General features: G+C 39.4%; 1 protein-coding gene and 1 long non-coding RNA gene across 5 annotated transcripts in view; both read right to left on the minus strand.

Moving 5' to 3' along the window:
- Positions 1 to 21272, minus strand: part of KDM4C (lysine demethylase 4C) — a 402052-nt gene that overhangs the window by 259750 nt on the left and 121030 nt on the right. The gene's annotated exons all lie outside the window — the stretch shown is intronic.
- LOC122686091 lies at positions 853 to 20362 on the minus strand. The gene is made up of 3 exons (XR_006338621.1): positions 20181 to 20362; positions 4011 to 4020; positions 853 to 864 (listed from the first exon to the last, which is right to left on the minus strand). It is a non-coding gene; the product is annotated as an uncharacterized LOC122686091 (long non-coding RNA).

The raw sequence follows: 21272 nt of genomic DNA on the forward strand, positions 1-21272 counted from the left end.
ATCTTCACAAAGGAGAAAACAGTTGAAATGGCTTTGCAATATGTATGCAGTTTGGATAAAGATCATATTCCAGGTAACAGCACAAGGCAAAGCAGAGAGATGAAGAAACACAGGTGTGGGGTACAAGGTAACTCATACTTGCTAAAGCACAGGATGTAGGCAGTGCTGGGCTGACAGCCCGGAAAACAGGCTACAGACAAGCTATCGAGGGCACCTGAGCATGTGTGCAAGGAAGCTGAGACTCACAACACTGGCAACTGGCATTCCTGCTCAAAATTCTTTCTTTCCTAAAGGAATTTCAGAGTTTTGCATTCTCGGGATAATCTGACAGATCTTAATAGGGAGGGTAGAGACAAAATGGAGAAGGCAGTGGCACCCCACTCCAGCACTCTTGCCTAGAAAATCTCATGGATGGTGGAGCCTGGTAGGCTGCAGTCCATGGGGTCGCTGAGAGTAGGACACGACTGAGCAACTTCACTTTCACTTTTCACTTTCATGCATTGGAGAAGGTAATGGCAACCCACTCCAGTGTTCTTGCCTGGAGAATCCCAGGGACAGGGGACCCTGGTGGGCTGCCGTCTATGGGGTCGCACAGAGTCAGACACGACTGAAGCGACTTAGCAGCAGCAGCAGCAGAGACAAAGTATAACTAACCATCAACCTCCAAGGTTGTTAAAAAGTAAAAGTTTGAAAAGAAACAGGTGGGTAGCAATGCAGTAAGTAAAGGGACTGACCATAGTGGATAAAAAATGAAAGCGGCATCAATAACACAGCAAAAGGCCTCAACTTTCACCTGTCACAAAGCGGCAGTACCATTAATGGAAAAAGAAGACATAGGTCAAGCAAAGTAATAAACTATATAAACTGTATCCCATGACACTAAAGTAATGTTCAAGCTGATCACAGAACCACTGACTACAATCTCTGTGAAAATACAGGGAGTGAGGACACACAAATCCAAGGACCAAGAAGAATGGTTAAGGGTCGTGCTGTCAGCCAGCACCAGCGGAGCTCTGCTCTGGGCACCAGCACAAACAAGACAGATCAAAGTGCCTACTCGCAAGGGACTTACATCCTTGGGGAGGGAAGACAAACAACCAAATCGATAAAGAACCTGAAGACAGAGAAGAGGGCCAAGCAGAGATCTCTATGGCCTTCTAATATTTAGAGGTCTGATGAAGAAGGCTGAGAAACAGAGAGTTAGAAGAAAAACAGGTGAGTATAGTGATACGGGGAGAAAAGAAGACTGTGGTTCAAAACTGGAGAGGCTGAGGGGCTAAGCAACGGGAGGATGGAAAACTGACTACTTACTGGCTTTGGCCCAGAGATGACCTTCATAGAGGGTGTTGTGACAGCTCAGTATGAACATGCTAAAGAAGCAATTAGAGAGACAGTGCGACTCCTTCCAAGAGTGCGACAGGGTAGGAGACAAGATAAAAAGGTTTTTCAAGAAGGGCCCCCTGCTACCAAAAGCTCAAATAAGATTTTTTTTTTTTTTTTTAAAAAGGGCTGATTGTTGAGGTGTGGTAAGATACAGGCCATGCAGGAAACCTGGGTTCTACCACTGGATTGGGAAAATCCCCTGGAGAAGGAAATGGCAACTCGGTCCAGTTTTCTCGCCTGGAGAATTCATGGACAGACCATAGTGTCACAAAGAGTCGGACATGACTTTTCACTTTCACTAATACTTTCACTTTCAAGGTACAGGCCACTGGTGCAAGCAATTGGAGTAGATAGACTAAATGATGATGAGTGCGCCCTGGAAGGACCAGAAGCCTGCATACACAGAATGGATGATCACCTCAAAGGGAAGCTTCTTGACTTGGGAGGTAAATATGATACACTCAATACTCTAATTAATGTTGTTTGTAAGCAGTTCCTTTACCGCCATCACTTTAGAGTCTAGGTCAAAATAATGAAAGGCATTACTAAGTATAAAACCCTAAATAATTTACTTTCTTCTAGTAACAATGGTAAAAAGTCTGCACTGATTTTTACCAAAAAGCTACAGTCATTTAATACATTTTCTACCAATCACATAAACAAGAATTAAGACAAATGAACACCTATATATTTTATTGCACATACCAATAATATTGGCACAGTTATGAATATGAAAGAGAGCAGTAGTTTAAAGGCAGCAATGCCCCTGAAAATGACTAGATCATCAGAATAGAATCTGCAATGCCAAACTACAAGTTCTAAACCCCCATAACACAGAGTCTCTCTGACAAGTCAAAACATCAGGAAGACCTTTTAATAATTTGTAAACTACTGAAAATATTCCAGTTGTTTTGGAATTTTGAACACTCATTTCCGCAGTCCATATCTGTGATAAACAGTGTTGGGAGGCATTTGTTTTGTTTTCCCCAATGTGCATTCTTAGCAACAGTCTTATTCACCCTAGAGTGCAGAATGAGATAAAAACGAGGGTCCGAAGTTATTACTAGAAAGATCCTGTGGCTTCCCACAATCAGTTCAGTTCAGTCGCTCAGTCGTGTCCGACTCTTTGCGATCTCATGGACTGCAGTACACCAGGCCTCCCTGTCCATCACCAACTCCCGGAGTTTACTCAAACTCATGTCCATTGAGTCAGTGATGCCATCCAACCATCTCATTCTCTGTCATCCCCTTCTCCTCCCACCTTCAATCTTTCCCAGCATAAGGGTCTTCTCAAATGAGTCACTTCTTCTCACAATATAATCAGTTTTATATTGTAACTGACATTCACAGGAAATAATTTGGATTATGTAAAAAGAACTGAATATGGCTACAAAATCTTATCAAGGCAAAAAACAAAACAAGCTTTCAGAGAATAATATTCTACCTTCACCTAATATTTCTCTCTCCTTAATTTTTATTTTCATCTCACTTGCAGATTTTCTCTTTACCTTTGTTTCTCTAACACCATGTCATAATTATTTACATTTACAAACTCCCTTAGAGTTTAATCCTCATACCAACACATTTTACAGACATTCTCATGTGAGCAATGATAAAACTGAATGAAGCTCAAAGACCTGAGTTGGACAATCTATCAAATTCCAAGAAGGCCAGTTTTATTTCCTTGCCATTAGCACCACAGATGCCTCTCCCACTGAGCCCACAGCTTTAGCAATGTTTTCTCGTAAGATCCAATGCTTGACACCCACTTGCCATTGCACTGGATAATCTGCTCACAAAGAGGAGAAACCTGGTTCATCAACAAAGCACCATCCAAAAGTGGGGAGGAGGGCTGCATTTTCACTGTCACCAGCTGGTCATCAGGTCATTTATACGAGCAAACTGAAGTCATGATACCCATATAGAATGTCTCTGACCACAGCTTTTGTTGCTCACGATGGCTGTTCTCAGAAAGCTGTTCTCTAGTAATGCAAGGAAGGGGAATTTAGGGTCCATTAAGGTAGTCATGTATGGATGTGAGAGTTGGACTTTAAAGAAAGCTGAGCACTGAAGAATTGATGCTTTCGAACTGTGGTGTTGGAGAAGACTATTGACAGTCCCTTGGTCTACAAGGAGATCAAACCAGTCAATCCTAAAAGAAATCAGTCTTGAATAGTCATTGGAAAGACCAATGCTGAAACTCCAATACTTTGGCTACCTGATACGAAGAACTGACTCCTTGGAAAAGATCCTGATGCTGGGAAAGATTGAAGGCAGGATAAGGGGGCAACACAGGATGAGATGGTTGGATGGCATCACTGACTCGATGCACATGAGTTTGAGAAAGCTCCAGGAGTTGGTGGTGGACAGGGAAGCCTGGCTTGCTGCAGTCCACAGAGTGGCAAAGAGTCAGACATGTCTGAGAAACCTAACTGAACTGAACTGAAGGATCCATCTGTAAAGATCTGCTCCAGATCTTGTTAATTCCAGGAACCTAGGCTAAACTGCAGCTCAATATACACACACACGAAACAGTGCCTTTTCATGTGCCAGTGCTCTTTTATAAGATATAACTTTAGACTTCTCAACAGGTGGTATACTACATCATTTCAGCTACCATGAAAAACAAAAACAAAACTTGTCTTTGAACTGAATCTCAAGAGAAAAACACTTGAATCTTGCTGAGATTTGAACTTGAATATCAAATCTAAAAACTTAAGTAACTAGCATGCTAATTGAGGGCGACGGGGATGGTGGTAAAGATGGACAGAGAAATGAAACTGATAACTCACTGTAAAAAAAATTCCTTAAAAATCTGTTCATAACAGTATTTTTCAAACAGTGAAGAAGCCTGTGAAGAATGTAAACCATCATTGCACTACAGCAGGCCAGGCCAGTTCTTGAATTGAGCTTATCCTGGGCAAAAAAAAAAGCAAGCAAGACCAATCAATTTATCGAAGTTCATGACTCTTTTATTTGATCCATACCATATTTTTCTATGGTAACAACCGCCTACAACGTTGTTCATATCATAATTATTCCATCAGAAGCTCCTCCACAATGTTGGCTGAGACATGTCAGCAGCAGTGGCAGCCCTGGAATATTTTCATATGATCTTAACAATCCCAACAAAGCACACCTTAGGCACCCACAAAAGCATCTGAAATTAAGAAGCCATGCTTTGCAAGCTTCAAATGGCATACTGAGCTCTCAAAAATGGTTTAGAATGTTAAATAGTTAAAAGGATATAAGTTTCCCTGAATGTTCACCGTCATACACACGGTTCCTTTCAAAACCTCCAAAGCAAGAAGATTAAGCCTTACTAACCGCAAAGTGTCAACATACTAGCTTTGGTACCAAAACATGTTTTAAAGAAAGACAGAAACAATACATTTTTATAGCTGAAGGCAACAGGATTTTCTACCATCCTTAATTTTTAAATTAAACAAATACATATAGGAACCTATCTTGTGTCCATATCAATAGCAAAGCGGAATCCAGAGACCAAAGGAAACAACATTTTTCTATGAAGAATGACCTTAAACATTTTCAGTTTTTATGTTTAATTTAATAAAAGCTCCTCACCCAAAATCCACAGGAGTTTTCTGTGTAAGTCTGGGTCCCAGCAGATAATAGACTAAAATGAAACTTTGGAAGAATTTGAATAAACGGACATTACAGGTAGAGGCAGGGTATAAGGGAACAAGACAGACAGAATAGTACCCTGGGCCTGCTAACAGCCAAGTTTTCACTGAAGTTCAGTCTAAAAGGCCTGACGGAGTAATTACCAGAACTCAGGAGGGTCCCCAGAGGAGGACCTGAGGCAACCCTGAGTGGGGGCAGCATTCTCCTCCCCTCACCCCAGTCCCCTGCCTGCTCCCACTGCCTGCCGCCAACTAGGAGCCAAAGGGCTCTTAGAATTTGAGTCTGCTGTGGTCCACACTTGCCAGCAGGGTGGCTACCTGGGCAAAGCAGACCTGGAGGCAGGAATCCTATTACAGTATAGTTAACTAGCCCACACTCTCAGTGAGTTAAAACAAAAGCTCCTGCAACCTCCAACCATCTCCTCCTTCCTACATGTTCTGAATCTGAGTTTAAGTATAAAACCACAGCTTGAATTTTCCGGAAAAAAAAAAGAGAGAGAGAGAATGCCGGCAGCTATGTGAAAGAAGATTCTGGATTACCAAACTTGAGGTTTTTAAGAAGTAAATGCTTTCTTGCCTAAAGCACCTGAGAGAGACAGGCTGAGAAATGTTCCCCCAAATTACCAAGAAATTTCCAAATATCAGAGGAAAGAAAGGAGTTGGATGCCCCACCTGCAAGGCTAGAGCTCCCAGAAGCACCAGTATCTCCTCGGACTCTGCCCCTTTAACTACAGGTGAAGACAGAAACTGATGTGCCCAAAGACAAAGTGGTACCCCTTTGACTCCCTGCCCCTAAAACCATAATTCTGAGTTCTGTAGTCAGTGACACAGAAAACATCTGAAACAAACAACAACAAAGATAAGAGCATTTTCTGTGGCTACATGGACATCTTTTTCTTTGATCCTTTAATTATAAACAATTAGGCCAGATATCAAACCCCACAGACTCAGATCCTGCTTACTACATATGGCTATTCGATATTTTCTCACTCAATGGGCCTAAGCACATACATTCAAGAAGACATTTCTTGGAATTCAGTGGAAGGTTAAAATTTTCATCCTTCCTTCTGTCACAGCAATTGTTCATTCATTCATTCACTCATTCAAATAAACACAAGAATGTAATTCACTTGCAATGTACATTCACACTAAACTTAAACTGTGGTCACTATGGACTCTAAAGATTTCAACTACATTTGTAAGATAGCCACTCAAAACAACAACAACAAAAAAAAATGAGGTCAGTATAAAATGATTCAGCATCACAAAGGGAAAAAAAAACACTTCAATAAAAACCACAAACATGAACCAGATTAGTGGCCCAATTTTCAGTCACATTAATCAGAAAGGAGAGTCAGGTGCAACACCAGTGCAACATTTTTTAAAGGAGAATTTTTTGATGAGTATAAGAATCTATCTAATTCAAATGCTCTATGACAATAAAAGAGCTAGCATGTAACTATAGTCTGGGCCAACACAGGCTTTATCAAATAAATATCCTAAAAAAGACACATTTAGAAAGAAAAAATTCACACCTGAGAAGCTAAAGCATATGACAAACCAAGAAATAAGGCAATTTATTGAGAAATCTCCTTATGAAACTGTCAAGTTAAAGTAAAAATACCACTGTGGAAATAAATCCAACATGCCATTCATTTCTGTAGCAACTGCACAGTTAAAACATTAGCGCCAGGGAGGGAGAGGCAAGCATCTCATCACTGACTTCAGGCTGAACTTCAATGATTACTGCCGATGAAATGATCCAGTGAACGTTTTTAATTTCACTCCTCTGGAACTGGGGGAAGCTGTTTGTTTTAGATGTGAGCTATTTCCAGGAATTTCACCTCTTCTTTTCATGGAAAGTGGGAGCTGTACTTTGATAAATGTAATGTGGAACTTGTAAGAAACAGTGTTAAAAGAGTCATTTATGATTACAACTACAGTAATGTGAACCTGGACACTGGTAAAGGGCACTCAGAAATGAGAAATGTTCAGTGTTATTAATAGCCATAAAATAAAAAGTAAAAGTGAAGATTGGATAGAAATTCACAAAAACTTACCAGCATCAGCTAAGCCTGGGCTAAATTGTGCCAGATTAAAGTTTATATTCTTCACTTTGTCATTGTACTTATTCATTCCATAGCCATTTATGAAGTAATACTTATGTACAAGTTATGACGCTGGGTACTGGGGATACAGGTGGAAATAAGATAGAAAAAAATTCCTATTTTAATAGAGCTTACTTGCAACTTGGGGAAGACAGACAATAAATAAGCTGAAGGACATGTCAAATGGTAAGCACTACAGGAAAAATTACACTGGGAAGGGACTACAGGGACTGTCGTAGTTGCTGCTACTGTTTGGTTGCTAAACCATGACCAACTCCTTTGCCGTCCCAGGGACTGTAGTCCACCAGGCTCCTCTGTCCATGGGATTTCCCAGGCAAGAATACTGGAGTGGGTTACCATCTCCTTCACCAAGGGATCTTTCTGACCCAGGGATTGTGGAAAAGGTTCCAATTTAAATTAAGGAAAAGTCTCAGTGAAAAGGTGACACAAGAGAAAATACTTGAAGGAAGTGAGAGAACAAGCTATAGGCAGTGGAGGCCGGGGCGGGGGTGGGGAGCGGGGGAATGCAACAAAGGGATCGTGGAATCCAGGGTTATTGGGGCATAAGGATGGAGGGCACATGTTGTAGCCAAGTGGGTCAGGAGCATGGAGGCAGCAGAGGACGTCAGAGAGGTGAAGTCTCTATGTCTGGAGATGGTGGGTGTTGGCAACAGAGTGACCATGTAGCATTTGCACACCTAGTAAGAATGTTAAATTTTAATGAGTGAGATGGGACACCATAGAAGGGATTTTGAGCAGGGAAGTGTACACTCTGAATGAAGGTTTTTAAAGCATCAATCTGACCTCTGAATAAAGAATAGACAGAAGCAGGGAGACTTTGGGAACCATTAGGATAATTCAGACCAGAGACACTAGTTGAACCAGAGAAGCAATAGTGAGTGTGGTGAGAAGTGGTCACTTCAGATAGACTTGGAAAGTGGAGAACTGTGGACAGAACTGATGTGTAATTAAAGAGAGAGAGATACCAATGAAAATTCCAGAGTTTTTGGTCTGAGCAACTGGAGTAACAGAACTGCTATTAGATGAGATGGAGAAACCTGGAAGAGCAGTTATCGGACTTATTCAAGTTTGTAAAACTTATCAGACATCCAAGTGAAGATGCCAAGTAATCAGTCTGGATTACCTGGCAGAAGTTTGCAGGTTCAAGAAGAAGTCCAAGCTAAAGATATAAACTTATTAGTTAGCAGTCAGCAGTATATAGATGACATTTAAAGTAACAAGACCTAGTGGTGAATAAAATACTGAGTGGGCCACACGTAGACTAAAGTAAGTGTCAGATTCTGACTTAAAGCCCAACGCCAGATGCAGTTGTACAACTGAAGTATATCAACTCATTTGCCACTACAGAGCCTGCCACACGATGCGGTTAATTGTCACTTGCCACTCACTGATAGGGTTTTGATATGAGTCTGCAAGCAATTCATTTATCATGATCTCTGTGCAGTGAAACTTCTCTGCTAATGATAATCTATATTTTCAGTCATTCCCCAGTGCTAGCACCACCTCAGTTTCACCTCAGATCATCAGGCATTAGAATCTCTTAAGGAGGCCACAACCTAGATCCCTCACATGCAAAGTTCACAGTAGGGTTTATGCTCCTATGAGAATCTAATGCCATCGCTGATCTGACATTCTTCTGGTCCATGGCCCAGGGGTTGGGGAATCCCTGCTCTAAGCCTGCCAATGAAAATAATTTATACTTGTGTAAATGATTAATCCTTTTCACTCTTGCGCTTAAATTAAAAACCTGATGACCTGAATAATCTTTAAGGAATGGAATATGAACTCCCCTCCATTTATATCTTTCTTAAATTCAGAGAAAAAAGTGGAACTAGGTTGTTTCCACTGTGATCCTGCAGTCACTTGGCCATCCACACAAGCGCAGTTCTGCTGCTTTGAAAGTCACTTGCCCAATATGAAAAATATTAAAAGGCGATCAAAATTTAAATTGCAAACATATCTATTGTATTTCCACTTCTGTGCCTTATAAAAAGTTTATATTGAAACTCTTTTCTAAAATGTTCACTGGCTGCCCATCACACAGAATTAAAAGATCCAAATGCCTCTGCCTAACATTCAAGGTGTTCCGTAGCCTGGTTCCACCCACCATTTTAAATGTACTCTCGAAGCACACAGAGACAACTGTCAAAAACTTCCTTCTGCATGTTGCCTCCAAGACTTCTCTCATGCTGCTGATCCCCTTTCAAACACATACTTTCAAACCACCAAAATCCCATCTAACCTTCACTAGCTCAAGTATCAGACTTCTTAAAAAAAAAAAGTTTCTGATCACTATCAAGTTGCAATTAATCTCTCTCCATCCTATACTCCTGTATTATCTTGTACCTTTGCTACAGTATTTATCAGTGATAATAGACTAGCCTCTTACATATTAAAGTGCCAAAGAAAACTGTCTTAGTGAGCTTTTCACACCCAGCATAGGTCCTTCTACTATCACAAGCTGATGTAAATTCTATTAAGGGACCAAATACAATGAAAACTGAAAGCATGTAAATGGCCCTTTCCTTGTTTTTCTAAAACTATACCTTAGATGAAATGTATACTCACCAAGATTAAAGCTACAAGGTCCGAGTCGAAGATGTGTGAATTCAAGGAAAGAAAAACCAAACCAAGATGCCTCTTTATTCTTGAGACAGACAAATGGATATTCCCCCCAAACACTTATTCTCTTTCTAAGGGGTTAAAAACAATCAAATCTTGGCAGTGGCATAGCATAAAAAGTGCCAAGTACAAGGAGGACAATGACTTCTTAATGACTGGACTATAACAATCATTTTTGTCTCTTTTGAATTGAAAGGGAATTTAACCTCCAACATCAAAATGCCAGGCATCTCCAATTTCTCATCATGGTGGTAGCTAAAAAAAAATGCACTGAACATGACTGCTTCAGGGAAAGGTCAATTTCTTTTGTTTTCTATCTTTTTTACCATGCAAACCCCTAACCTCCTCAAGGAAATGTGAAGACGCTAAGACAAATGCTGGTAGGTAGATGAAACAACCATTTTGCATAATCTAAACAGCAGGTACAGATAATATGCTTCCTGCAAATTTCTACCATGAGAAAAAAATAAAGTATGATGCCTTCTAGCAAATTAATAAGATGATAAATCTTAAAAGCAGTGAAGAAACTTTCCCAAGCTAAAAAGCATCTCATAAAAAAAATTTATCATTCTAGATGCTTTTAGAATATTCATTCTGAAAACAAAGTTAAATTAACTCCAGAATTTCATATTTGTAGCCCATTCCTGTAAGGTGCCTAACACAATCCTTAAAACAGAAAAATAAAGTAGCAAAATCAAAAAGTCACAGGAAGAAATTTTTTTCTTAATGTCAAGGAATATCATAAATTGGTCCTATACTTCTGCATTCTTCATTATACACACTCATTTTACCAAAAGTATGTAGCACACCAAAATGGTATTTCCACAAGTGGCCAGGGAATAACAATCTTAGTTTGAATGGAAAAATAAGAAGTCATGTCAACAAAAATCAGAACTGGGCTCTGAACCACAAACCAGGACAATGGAATGAAACTCAAATGGAAAGGAAAGCCGAAAGTATGATTGCTCCTAAAAGAGTTTTAGAGTCTTAATCCTTAATTTACTACCTGTCATGAGATCTTTTTCTTCTATATTAAAAGTAGTACGTTTCAATTAAAATTGTACAAAGTATCAGAAACTCTGATATCAGCTGGCCTCAAGAGATATCAAATACAGCTGTTTGTTTTTAGTAAGTGTATGAACTTTTATCTGAGAGGTTTCAATTCTGCTTATATGTATTCTCATAATAAAGTAAAGCCTGTTCAATTTTTCCCAAGTGCTAGCTTTGCTGATAAGAAGAGAAGAGAATAAAGGAAGAGAAGCAAAGAAGGCAGGCGGACAGGCTGCCCAGGCATCCTGCAGAGCTGAGAGCACTCCAGAGGGGCCTCAGCCAAGCCCACCTCCAGGGCAGGCAGGAAGGTGAAGTCCAGGGCCCCATACATCCAAGAGGAGGTGGCCAGTCACATCCCTCTCCCTGCCTCTCCCCAACCCCACTGGGGAAGCACTCAGAGTGTGACGTGGATTCTTCCTCAGCTGGCACGAGGTGGGGACTAAAGAAAGATATACTCCATAAAAATCCATTTTACAAACCTGAGCCTACGACAGTGTATTAGGTTCCATAAACGGTGCATTACATTACAACAAATGTGTCTGCTTCACCATATGCTTCAAGAACACCTCAACCTGTTTTGTTTAAGTTTTAAATGCATTTGCCTGCATTTAAATTTTAATACTAGGGAAACATTTTTGTGCAGGAATTTTTATTTTTCAATCCCTATCCCTGGGCAGCTAATTTTAAAAGAATACAATCAAATTATATTACCTTAAAAAAAAAAAAAAGACAAAAACAAATCTGAACATTTACTTTCCCCGGTATGAGAGCTGGTGTTTTCTTTATCTGAAAACAAATAACTGACAGAACCGAAATTGTCATTTATTGAAGCAAGGCTGTATCTCAAGCATTTCAATCTTCATGTCCCATTTCTTTTAAGAGGAAGGACAGAAGCAGTCAGTGTTTTCTTTGCTGTGTATTTTTGTTTTGTTAACTTTCTCAACATACTGGAAATACCCACTGGTTTGCAGTAATATGGAAAAGTTACCATATGAAAAAAACTCCAAGAATAGAATATCACAATTCTTAAAACATCAATAGTAGAAATGTTGGTGAGAAATGTATTCTTTTCCTTCTTTTCTCGACAGCAAAATAAGTATGAAAAGAAAGGGAAAACATCCTATTTGAACTCACAGGAAGCATACACTTCTCTGGGAGCAACTGGAGGTTCAGAAGACAGTAGTACCTACTGTCCTGGCTGGAATCCAGTAACTGTAGAAAGAAATACCTCCTAATCTAAACAGAAATGTCTAGGGAAGTAAGTCAGACAGAGAAATACAAATATCGTATGCTATCAATTATATGTGAAATCTTGAAACATGATACAAATGAACTTCTTTACAAACAGATTCACAGACACAGAAAGCAAACTTATGGTTACCAAAGGGGATGCTGGGGGCGGGTGTGTGGGGGGTGGCGGGGGGCGGCGTGGAATAAATTAGGAGCTTGGAATTAACAGATAACACAACTATACACTAAAAAGATAAAAAAACAGGGAGCTACTGTATAGCACAGGGAACTACATTCAATATCTTGTAATAATCTATAATGGGAAAGAATCTGAAAAAGAAGACATATACATGTATAAAACAAAAATAAATGTCTTAGAATACAACAACATAAAAATGAGTTAACACATGAAGCTGTGAATCTCACCACACACTACTGAAAATGTTAAGTTCAGGCATATTGCCCTTCAGACAAAAGTGAACAATTTTGTACATAGGCTGTCTATACCTGTAGTTCAGTTCAATTCAGTCACTTAGTTGCGTCCAACACTTTGCAACCCCATGGACTGCAGCACGCCAGGCTTCCCTGTCCATCACCAATTTCCAGAGCTTGTTCAAATTCATGTCCATCAAGGCGGTGATGTCATCCAATCATCTCATCCTCTGTCGTTCCCTTCTCACCCTGCCCTCAATCTTTCCCAGCATCAGGGTCTTTTCCAATGAGTCAGTTCTTTAAATCAAGTGGCCAAAGTATTAGAGCTTCAGCTTCAGCATCAGTCCTTCCAATAAATATTCATAATTGATTTCCCTTAGGATTGACTGGTTGTGTCTCCTTGCAGTCCAAGGGACTCTCAAGAGTCTTCTCCAATACCACAGTTCAAAAGCATCAATTCTTCAGTGCTCAGCTTTCTTTATGGACCAACTCTCACATCCATACATGACTACTGGAAAAACCACAGCTTTGACTAGACAGACCTCTGTCAGTAAAATAATATATCTGCTTTTTAATAGGTTTGTCACAGCTTTTCTTCCAAGGAGCAAGCATCTTTTAATTTCATGGCTGCAATCACCATCTGCAGTGATTTTGGAGCCCAAGAAAATAAAGTCTCTCATTGTTTCCCCTGTTTCCATCTACTTGCCATGAAGTGATGGGACCAGACGCCATGATCCTCCTTTTTTGAATGTTGAGTAAGCCAATTTTTTCACTCTCCTCCTTCACTTTCATCAAGAGGCTCTTTAGTTCTTCACTTTCTGCCATAAGGGTGGTATCATCTGCATAACTGAGATTATTGATAGTTCTCCTGGCAATCTTGATTCCAGCTTGTGCTTCATCCAGCCTGGCATTTTACATGATGTACTCTGGATTTAACTTCTGGATAGAAGTTAAATAAGCAAGGTGACAATATACAGTCTTGATGTACTCCTTTCCCAATTTGGAACCAGTCCATTGTTCCATGACCAGTTTTAACCGTTGTTTCTTGATCTGCATACAGATTTCTCAGGAGGCAGATAAGGTGGTCTGGGATTCCCATCTCTTTAAGACATTTCCAAAGTTTGTTGTGATCCACACAGTCAAAGGCTTTAGTGTAGTCAGTGAAGCAGAAGTGGGTGTTCTTCTGGAATTCTCTTGCTTTTTCAGTGATCCAACGGATGTCGGCAATTTGACCTCTGGTTCCTCTCCGCCTTTTCTAAATCTAGCTTGAACAGCTGGATGTTCTCAGTTCACATACTGCTGAAGCCTGGCTTGGAGAATTTTGAGCATTACTTTACTAGTGTGTGAGATGAGTATAATTGTGTGGCAGTTTGAACATTCTTTGGCGTTCGTTGCCTTTATTTGGGATTGGAAAGAAAAGTGACTTTTTCCTGTCCTGTGGTCAGTGTGGAGTTTTCCAAATGTGCTGGCATATTGAGTTCAGCACTTTCACAGTGTCATCTTCTAGGATTTGAAATAGTTCAGCTGGAATTCCATCACCTCCATTAGCTTTGTTTGCAGTGATACTTCCTAAGGACTACTTGACTTCGCACTCCAAGATGTCTGGTTCTAGGTGAGTGATCACACCATCAGGGTTATCTGGGTCATGAAGATCTTTTTTGCATAGTTCTTCTGTGTATTCTTACCACCTTTTCTTAATATCTTCTGGCACTCCAAGATGTCTGGTTCTAGGTGAGTGATCACACCATCACGGTTATCTTGGTCATGAAGATCTTTTTTGCATAGTTCTTCTGTGTATTCTTACCACCTTTTCTTAATATCTTCTGCTTCTGTTAGGTCCATACCATTTCTGTCCTTTATTATGCCCATCTTTGCATGAAATGTTCCCTTGGTATCTCTAATTTTTTTGAAGAGATCTCTATAGTCTTTCCCATTCTGTTGTTTTCCTATTCTCTATTTCTTTGCACTGATCAATTTCTGTACCTTAGACTTACTTTATTTAACATGTGTTAAAGCACCTTTCTTTTGATCCACTGTGTCTGGCTGAGTTCCTTCTGCAGTGAATTCCAGGACTGCGGGGGCTCCTATAAGCAGGAACACAAGCTCTGTGCACACACTTTCTCATGTAACCTGCATAACAGCACTATAGACAGACAGAAGCCCTATTATCCTGCTCCCGAGGTCAGGAGTTCCGCCTGCAAGAAGTGATAGCCAAGCTGAGACTTGCAGTGAGGGTTCATCAGACAGGGAGGGAGCAGCACCATTCCCAGAAAGCGGCTGGAAAGCAGTACAGGATGGCAAGAATGGAAGAGCTGGAGTGCGGTGGGAGGAGGAACAGGGCAGGCAGGTCACAGGAGAGCCCCTTGCAGGCCCCTCCTTGGCTCTGCCTGCACCTTGAAAAAAACCTGTTTTCAAAAGTCACCTTCCATCTACCTGTCTGACCCAACTTCCAGGGAGAAACCTTAGAGATGGAATGACTGGCAACAAGTTTCAGAAATAGGTTCCTAACTTACTCACACACAGACATTTAAAGTAGGAACCTAACCCAGAGCCCCAGACTTAAGCAAGGGTGAGAACCTGAAGAAGAGTCTCATTACTAAGACCCAAGAGATGGTTGGGCTCCGCACTTCTCTCAGTGGAGAGTCTCTGACCCCTGCCACCTCCATCCCCCAGCACCTAGGATCCACTGCAGGACCAGAGGCAGCCAGCTACATCCATAAATACAGGTTCACAAATATGCCTTTCAAATATCTCCAAAAAAGTTCCACAACCAAAAAAAAATTTAATTATGATTCCAGATAAAATCAATTATTTTAGAGATCCCAGAGATTAGTCAAATCTCTCCCTTTTGCATGAAATATAAACATTTGTATAAAACTGCTAACATTATTAAACAAGCCTGATTTATCTAGCACATGTAGGAAGTGAAATACACCCTGAGAAAGGTGGGGATGAATCTCCACTATTTAACACTATTAATTTCATCAATTTCTAATGTACTTGCTTGCTTCCTTTACCAGGGTATGCAATACATCAAAATCACTAACTACCAGCTCACAGATATCTCTAGAAATATTAGATATAGTTAAATGCACTCAGGGATTTTTGATATTTATATTTGTTTGAAACTGAAAACAAGTAATTTACCCAAAGCCTCAAATCTAGCAAGTGATGTAACCACTGATTCACCAGTTTCTTCATTTTGGATATTTTCTTAAGCTACCATTCTTGTCTTTACACCTCCATTTTTAAAAGTACTTAACCAATCTTTAGTTTTTAAATAAATCAAATATTTTAAAGTATTTTTATATATAAAATACAATGAGATAGTTCTTTTTGAAAACAAACTTTAATTTTTTAATTGCATGTGTAATAACTGTCTGCTTTGGAAACATTATAAAGGAAATTACAGTACCACCAGGGAATTTCCTGGCAGTCCACTGATTAGGACTTCATGCTTCTACTGTAGGGAATGTGGGTGTGATCCCTGCTTAAGGAGATAAGATTCTGCACGCCCCACAGAGTGGCCCCAAAATCAAATAAAACAACAGCAACAGCAACAAAATGCCATCGAAGAGGATGATGTTAAAATGTAACGTAAATTTCCATTATTTACTTTAAAACATAAAAATATACCCTGATGTAACTTCCCCCCCATTTTCCCCCACAAATTACTACATATGTTTCCTCCAAATAATAAATATGTTTATACTGAGTGTTTGGGGGGAGGGGGAGCAGGCACTAACCCTTTGGACAGCAGCCAACAACACATAGGGACCAAATCCGTGAACAGCTCTCAATAGATTTGGAGGAATTATAACCTCATTTCACAAAAGAAAGCACTTCAGTTTGATGACATTTTAAGCTAAATGCTTCCTACACATAAAATGAGCATTTCTTTTAAGGACCAACTAATCTAGAAGGTATATAAACAAAATTATAAATATTCTTTCCTGCAAAGAGCCAACTCATTGGAAAAGACCCTGAGGCTGGAAAAGACTTAAGGCAGGAGGAGAAGGGGACAACAGAGGATGAGATGGTTGGATGGCATCACAGACTTTGTGGACAGGAGTTTGAGAAAGCTCCAGGAGATGGTGAAGGACAGGGAAGCCTGCAGTCCATGAAGTTGCAAAGAGTTGGACACGACTTAGCAACTTAACAACAACATAAAGTTACATTGCTTTGATCATCTTCTCTTCCATATAAAATATATCCATTACAAATTCATAAGCAGTAAATATCTTCTTTGTCTCTATATGTCAAATTGGGTGAAATACTACCAGGGAAATCCATTCATTCCAAAGGACTGCCAGGAAAAAAAAAAAAAAAATGTGGCAAGACACTGCCCTCTGCTGGTGAATGATACACACTGTCCGCAACTCTTGGAGAACAAAAGGAAATACATTATTATTTTTAAGCATCATTGTCCAAGATACAATTTACAGAATATACTAGTGAGTTTGGATTATATGGGAATGACAAATACACACAAGGTATACGTCTTAGAAAAAGTCTATGCAATTTCAGGCTTTTTACAACAACAAATACAGAACACTATCTGAAAATAGTCTCCGAGCAAATTCCACTTTAATTTTTTCAATAACTGTTTAAATAATGTGTATCAATGTTGTTTATTTACATTTTTCAATCAATGAGGAATATCATCTTAATCAGAGATCAATCAGTAACTATAGGATAAAGTTTTAAACATTTTAAAATTACTAGGAGCATGCAGAGACACATATATTTATCACCTCCTCCTTCACAGTGAAATTTTGGTTTCAAGCTAAATATCCTGAAACATACAGATTTCAGAATATCTCTACTATGCACCTATGAGACACATTTAAACATTATGGCTCTCCATGTTAAGATACCTCTGAAAACTATAAGAAACAATTTTATTGGATATTTTGTAAATAGCACAAAATAATATATGAAAGCAGTATTGTTTAAAAAAGTGAGAGGGAAAAAATCTCCAATAACACAGAAGTATAGCACATAAAAGATGAAGCTCCCTGACCGTTCACACCTCAAATTCATTCCACAGGCCAAAGGCCCCAATAATTAACCATATGAATCCTTTCATTTCTTTTATAGCTTCATAATATACAAAGTACACATTAACTAGCTTTCTACTTTTTACTTAATAATATATTTTTAAGTTCTTAGTCATATCTCTACATACAGAGGTATTCCACTGCTTTTAGCAGGTGCATAGTAGAAATGTAGGGCACTTTTTATTTTTGCCAAACTAACATGTAGAAGCAACCTTATTTTAAAACTCATTTGAGCCTACAACTGTACACAATTATCTACATGAAAACTTGGAATGCCAACCCTTTTCAGTGACTCAAGGAAAAATCTTTAAAACCAAAAGCTGTACCAATACAGAGGGCAAATGCACATCATTTTTTTGTGAATGACACCAAGTATTCATGGTGTTTTTGTTTTTTTACTGTTTATAAGTATTTGCCTTATACATATATCCTGAGGAAACCAAAACTGAAAAAGACACATGTAACCCAATGTTCACTGCAGTACTATTTACAAAAGCTAAGATATGAAGGCACCAGATGTTCATTGACAGATGAATGGATAAAGAAGCTGTGGTGTGTATACATATATATATACACACTGACTCAAATACATTCCTTTTTATGGCATATATGCCATATAAAGGCATATATATATATGCCATATGCCACATATGGCATATATGTATATATGTATATATGTATAATGGAATACTACTCAGCCATAAAAAGGAATGCATTTGAGTCAGTTCTAATGAGGTAGATGAACCTAGAGCCTATTATACAGAGTGAAGTAAGTCAGAAAGAGAAAAACAAATATCATATATTAATGCATATATATGGAATCTATAAAGATGATACTGATGAATTCGCAGCACAGCAATGGAGACAGAGACAAAGAGAACAGACTTATGGACAAGGGCTGCAGAAAGGAAGGAGAGGGTGAATTGAATGGAGAGACTAGCATGGAAGCATATACCTTATCATATGTAAAATAGATAGCCAATGGAAATTTGCTGTATTACTCAGGGAATTCAAACCAGGCTCTGTAAAACCTAGAGGGGTGAGAAAGGGCATTAGGTTGGAGGGAGGTTCTAGAGGGAGGCGACATATATATATATACCTGTGGCTAATTCATGTTGATGTATTGCAGAAATCAAACCAATATTGTAAAGCAATCATCAATCAATTAAAAATAAATAAATATAATTATTTTGAAAAGTATTCAGGCTTCCCTAGTAGCTCCAATGGTAAAGAATCCACCTGCAATGTGGGAGACCTGGGTTCAATCCCTGGGTTGGGAAGATCCCCTGGAGGAGGGCATGGCAACCCACTCCAGTACTCTTGCCTGGAGAATCCCCATGGACAGAGGAGCCTGGTGGGCTACAATCCATGGGATCACAAAGAGTCAGACACAACTGGGCAACCAAGCCCAGCACATAGAACTATCAAATTCTCATAAAAATAATGAGCCTAAGAATAACATTCTTTTATAACCATATAGCATCCCATTGGTCTTTCTTCATTATATACCTTCATTTTACACCACAGCTAAAATCCCCAACTGAAAACACAAGTAACTCTATAAATAGCATCTTTCCTTGAAGTTCAAACTTCCTTATCTTTATTCAGTAATCCATACAACTCCAGTCATTAGTTCTGCTCTGCAACTTACACCCTAACATACAAATGGCATAAAATAGGCTGGCTTTGTCCTCCTTTCACTTAGCTATAAATTTCCTTTGAAGGTTTATTAGTGAACAGCACAAATACCCAAGCTGTGATCAGGCCACTCCTATTAAATTTACGGAAACACATGTTGGCTTTGTAAAACCACACATCTAGAGACTGGAACTGATCTTTAACAAGTTTTCCCCTCTTGCAAACTGCCCAGTCCCAAAGAGTTTATCATCCTCTGTTAAATGTATAGCTTAGTGAATGAATGAACATTATTTATAGTTGTGTTTTGACTATACTCAATACCCATTTCCTTCTATGTACTATTTCTGATTATGAAATATTGTGACCAACCTAGACAGCACATTAAAAAGCAGACACATTACTTTGCCAACAAAGCCCCGTCTAGTTAAGGCTGTGGTTTTTCTAGTAGTCATGTATGGATGTGAGAGTTGGACTATAAAGAAAGCTGGGTGCCAAAGAATTGATGTTTTTTGAACTGTGGTGTTGGTAAAGACTCTTGAGAGTCCCTTGGACTGCAAGGAGATCCAACCAGTCCATCCTAAAGGAGATCAGTCCTGGGTGTTCATTGGAAGGACTGATGCTGAAGCTGAAACTCCAGTACTTTGGCCACCCCATGCGAAGAGTTGACTCATTGGAAAAGACCCTAATGCTGGGAGGGATTGGGGGCAGGAGGAGAAGGGGACGACAGAGGATGAGATGGCTGGATGGCATCACCAACTTGATGGACATAAGTTTGAGTAAACTCTGGGAGTTGGTGATGGACAGGGAGACCTGGTGTGCTGCGATTCATGGGGTTGCAGAGTCAGACATGATTGAGCGACTGAAGTGAACTGAGAAAATATAGGTGATGAAAATTATTCAAATTCCTTGGTAATTATTAAAATGAAAATAAAAAATAAGATTACACTTCTTTAAAAAAGAAAAATTATTTTAATAACAAAGAAGAGCTGTACAAAAAAGGTCTTAATAACTCAGATAACCACAATGGTGTGTGGTCATTCATCTAGAGCTAACATCCTGGAGTGTGAAGTCAAGTGGGCCTTAGGAAGCATCACTACAAGCAAAGCTAGTGGAGGTGACAGAATTCCAGCTGAGCTATTTCAAATACAAAAGATAATACTGTTAAAGTGCTGCATTCAATATGTCAGCAAATTTGGAAAACCCATCACTGGCCATAAGACTGGAAAAGGTCAGTTTCCATTCCAATCTCAAAGAAGGACAATGCCAAAGAGTGTTCAAACTACTATACAATTGCGCTTGTTTCACATGCTTCCAAGGTAATGCTCTAAATCCTTCAAGCTAGGCTTCAACAATACATGAACCAAGAACTTCCAAATGTACAAGCTTTTGGATTTAGAAAAGGCAGAGGAATCAAAGATCAAATTGCCAACTTCCGTTGGATCACAGAAAAAGCAAGGAAATTCCAGAAAAACATCTACTTCTGCTGCATTGACAATGCTAAGGCCTTTGACTGCGTGGATCACAACAAACTGTGGAAAATTCTTACAGAGATGGGAATACCAGGTCACTTTACCTGCCTACTGAGAAACATGCATGCAGGTCAAGAAGCAACAGTTCAAACCAGATATGGAACAATAGACTGGTTCGAATTGGGAGAGCAGTGTGTCAAAGTTGCATACTGTCTCCCTGCTTATTTAACTTAAATGCAGAGTACATCATGCAAAATGCCGGGCTGGATGAAACTCAAGCTGTACTCAAGATTGCCGGGAGAAGTATCAATAACCTCAGATATGCAGATGGACACCACCCTAACGGCAGTAAGCGAAGAAGAGCTAAAAATCCTCTTGATGAAGATGAAAGAGGAGAGTAAAAAACTGGATTAAAACCCAACATTCAAAAAATGAAGATCATGGCATCTGGTCCCATCACTTCATGGCAATAAACGGGAAACAATGGAAATAGCAACAGACTTTATTTTCTTGGGCTCCAAAACCACTGTGAATGGTTACTGCAGCCATGAAATTGAAAGGACCCTTGCTGGAAGAAAAGCTATGACAAACTTAGACAGTGTTATTAAAAAACAG

The sequence above is a fragment of the Cervus elaphus genome, chromosome 29 (genome assembly GCF_910594005.1).
Source record: "Cervus elaphus chromosome 29, mCerEla1.1, whole genome shotgun sequence".
Lineage (NCBI taxonomy): Eukaryota > Metazoa > Chordata > Mammalia > Artiodactyla > Cervidae > Cervus > Cervus elaphus.